We start from the raw sequence: 4,683 nt of genomic DNA on the forward strand, positions 1-4,683 counted from the left end.
AAGTGGAGGAGGAGGAAGAGAGGGAGGGGAAGATGGGAGGAGAAATTTGTTAGAATGCGCAGTGGCTGGAGAAAAAGTGGGATGGATGGATGTGGAAAGACAAACTGTTTGGACTGAGCCACATGTGCTACAATTTTACTTGCACAATGGCTAATTCCTTTTCCTGTGGGCATGTTTTCTGCTTGTTGTTGTAGTCTCTCGCTCTCTTTCTCTGTCATACTGTGCAACATTATTTTAGTCTGTATTCATTTGCACTGTCAACATTAATAAGCACAGCTCTGTTATCAGTAACTGAAGGATTAAGATTCCTCTTAAAGGGATAGTTCACCTAAAAAAGAAAATCATGTCATAATTTTCTCACTCTCATGTTATTCCAATGTCATAAAAAACAATACTGGACCCACTGAAACTGAAATATCTTTGTTTGTGTTCCACAGAAGTAGGATTGTTGTACAGGTTTTGAATGACATAAGAGTAAAAAAGTAAATGATTTTCATTTTTAGGTGAACTGGCCCTTTAAGAGGATTCTTAATCCTTCATGTATTCACTGATTAAGAAGCCCTGCTTATTAATGTTGACAGGGCAAATGAATTTATGTTCACTAAAATAACACTGTGAACACATTACACCGTGTGACATAGAGATAAAAAGCGTGAGAACTATTTCTTAATCCCTGTTTGTAAGTATTGCACATGCTGTTTTTAATGCAGTATAAATGATTTGCATGTGCATGCTTGTTTATCCATATTATGTTTCTATTGTCTTAGTTGCTGGCGTTGCAGTGGTGTAAGGGTTCTCACTATGTGCCAAAGGAAGCATCTGTCTCTCTCCCTCCATATAATTTGCTCTAATGATGCCTAATGATACATGCGTGAGAACACAGTCCTACACACACACTTGCACAATTCAATATCAGAACACACATTGTAAAATCAGAACACACTCTTCCACATATATTTTATTTTACAAGGGCTCACTGATCTTATTCCACCTCAACTCTCTTTCTAACTCTCTTCCTCAAGACTGAGTGGGATTAAAGATGGTCTGTAGCATGAGCAGTCTCTCATTTCTTTGTTTTTCCTCATTAAAAATCTCCCCTGGCTTCATCCCTTTCTTTTTTTCTATCCATTTCACCCTTATTCTTCCCACTCACTCCCACTCCTGTCTCTCCCCCCTATTCTTTCCATCTTTGCCCAGAGGATTTTTTTGTCTCTTCCTCTGGCATGCTTAAAAATACACATGTGTGATTGAGATGGAACGAATCAGAATATTTTTGTCCGTCTCTTTCTTTGTGTATCACGTTGGCTCGACCGCCTCTTTCACAGGTGTGTGGCATATTATATTGTCTGCTTATGAAATCACTCATGTTGTGCCCCTCTCTTAATTTAACTCTTTTTAGGAAGCTATCGTGCTGATCAGAGGCTCTGTGATCCAGATGTAATGAAAGCAGGGCTAAGCGCCTTGCAGATAGCAGAGATAGATAGCACACAGAGGAAAACGCCTCCTGTTACCGCGCAGGCCCGCCGTCCCAATTTACCAGCCTCATGCTACCAATCAGCCCCGCAGCCTCAGTACGTGATCTTTTTTGTCTGAGATCAGGCTGTTATTAACATACTCCGATCAATGTCTTATTGAACCGCTCTAATTAGGTTCTATTCATTTAATGCAAGGCGTAGAGGTCAAGTGGCACTTGATCAGAAAAGGCCCAGAGCAGTTTCTGATTGTGGAGGACTGGAGTTGCTATTAAGAAGAAACAAAACAAGTTAGGAGTTCAAAAGCCAGCAACATTTGCGCCATGGAACTGGTTTTGTTGTGGTAGTCGTGATTCAGATTTCATAACTTGCAGAAGGCGGATATTACAAGATCGCTATCGCAGGGTTGAAGACCTTATCATTGAAACGCTGCACAAAACATTAAACAATATGTTGTTGCTTCTTTAAGAGGTGTTTTGATATGTTTGAATTTTGCTGATGCCTCTCATTTTGGATTTAAAATAGGGATTTGGCATATATTTCTGTTAACACTGAACTAAATAGGCCTAGTCTTTGGGGAAACCAGAGGAATTTGCATCTTCCTGACACCAATCTATTGACTTTTGTCTTGCTTTTATAGGATTTTTCTGCATATTGAGTTGTACACATGTACAACTGATTCAAATGCCTTCTGTAAGGGACTTTGGGTATTAATGTACATTTTTACCTTTTGGGATGACATTACAATTAAAGTTATTTTATGTTGTGTTCCAAATTGCCAAAAAAACAAACACATTAAAACAGGAATTAGCGGTAATAATTAATGAAAATAGATACCTATTTTTAAGTTTTACTGGGTACCAGGAGGTCACTAACATCTAACTTTGACTGCTTTATATTGTGCATAATGCCATTGTAGATATTGTTTTTATGTAGAAGAGATCAGTAATAAGCGAACAGGAGCAGCTTCTGAGGTTTTAAGACAAATTTAAGGTATTACACAAAAAATTCACACCTGGTTTATAATGATATTTATAATAATTGCAAATAATCATGGCAATAGATGTTAAATGATATATCTAGTATTTTCTGAATCAGCAAGTTTAAATTTATATTAACAAATCATTTAAACGAAAAATATCATTACTGAGGAGATGGGGCGGGAGGGGAGAACTCTTCGTACTTGTATACGAACTTGTGCATTAATCTACATCAGGCATAATTTAGTGTACTTTTAGTTCACTTTAAGCAGACAATATTGGTATATTATATCCACATTTGAGACATGTAGCACAAAAACACACACAGAGAGATACAGGCATGTTAAACGAAATGTTAACATATTCTCTGTTCTCCCTCACTCTTGGAAAACCGTATTCCAGTTAGAGGAGATTTAGACTTTAGAATTTAGATCAAGTTCGACTGATTCCAAAACACATTTTTCTACAGACAAACATGCCTTCAAAACAGGAGATTGACACACGGGTTGATTTTCTTAACATGTTTTTTTTTTTTTTTTTTTAAGTGAACGTTTAAATGAAAATAAAAGAATAGTGTATGAATGTAAGCTTTCAATGTTGTACAAGTGAAAATAAAGAAAGATCAAAAGAGATATATAGAGGAGAGCTGCTGTTTCTTTTGAGTGACAGTGACACTGACACTAACAGACATCTAAGTGATGATGTCATATCCCCTAAACCCGACCTGGCTGTCACCATGGTAATGAGTTGCTGCACAAGACTACCAATTGTTATTGAAGTGCACTAGAATACATGCCATTCGCTTCACTTTCTCACGTTTCTCGTTTAGTCAAACAAAACTCAAATTGAGATTTAATTGGACTCCGGGCATCTGAATTCCTGTCTTGTCAGAGAGGATAAGAGAGAAAAGCACCTTCAAACATTCAGGGAGAGGGTGGGGATTTATGAGTGGGAAGAAGGAGAAGCCTGAAGGGTCTAAGAACAGTGCACATTAATGTGTATGAAATTAAAACTGGATTGTTATCCTCTCAAATAATTAAAGGCCATTAGAGACTAATAGGACCGCGTCTCATTATACAGCCCGTACTGTTAACCAGCTGCTCATTGAGCAGAAAGAGGCGACTATTATGAGAGAAATTGATGGATAATTGGTTTGGTACAAATTACTTGCAAGAAAGAGCACCAGGAGGAGAAAAGTAAGGTATGGGAAGACCAGAGCCAGAAGGTGAGCAGAAAACAGCAAGCAGATTGGAATGACTAAGTGGCATTAAAGCATAAAAAAATAAACACATATTACTTGTGCATGTTTGTTTTTTGTTTTTTTTCTCAATATCAGTGTTGGCTGTGAATATATTAGCATGAGCTACAATCCACAGTCTTGAATCCACTGACACTTCAGTGTATATCTAATGAGTAATTATAATCAAGGTAGTCAATAATCAATATTTATCCTCTACATATTAATTGATTTTAACGACTGCTTCAAGCTTCTGATATTTTACTTAATCATAGAATTAGCTGTATGTTTACTGGAATGTGCTCTCTCCGTGTTTTTGAGAGAGACAGCCAACATATGTAAACATTTGTTTAATCCTCTAGCTGACCAAAACATCCGAGGTCATTAGGGTCTCTTCAGCCTGTCCCTTACATGCGATTCTAAAGCACTTACTTTACTTTACATTTTCAATCACTAGAGAATTATGATGGTTGTCTGTACGTCTTACTGAGAGAAAGAGCATGTTATCAGTGTTTCAACGGAAAGTTTCCCGTTTAGAGCAAGAGCTCAGGGTGGGTGGTGGTGGTGATGATGCAGGGGATAAGACACATGCCCTTGGTGTAAGATACCTGGGTTCGAATCCACTGTGAGACACTAATGTGTCCCTGAGCAAGACACTTAACCTGCTCCAGAGGCGTGCGACCTCTGACATATATAGTAATAATTGTAAGTCGCTTTGGATAAAAGTGTCAGATAAATGTAAATGTAAAAGCTCAACCAGCTCCAACCTTAAAGAAGCTGCATATCTGTGTATGTTTGCTATAGTATTTCTTTTTACAGATCAGTATTGGTGAGGGGAACAACTGACACCCTGGGAGATGGAATGACTTTTCCCCAACATGCTGGAGCAGAGAAACACATTTCTATGACCTAGGTGGGTCACATCGTGCCTAAACCATGGTCCGGTTGTCAGCCATGTAATCGATGAAGATGCTTCTGTCTATCAGTCCATTTG

The sequence above is a fragment of the Pimephales promelas genome, chromosome 3 (assembly GCF_988280905.1).
Source record: "Pimephales promelas chromosome 3, fPimPro1.hap1.1, whole genome shotgun sequence".
In the NCBI taxonomy this organism is placed as follows: domain Eukaryota; kingdom Metazoa; phylum Chordata; class Actinopteri; order Cypriniformes; family Leuciscidae; genus Pimephales; species Pimephales promelas.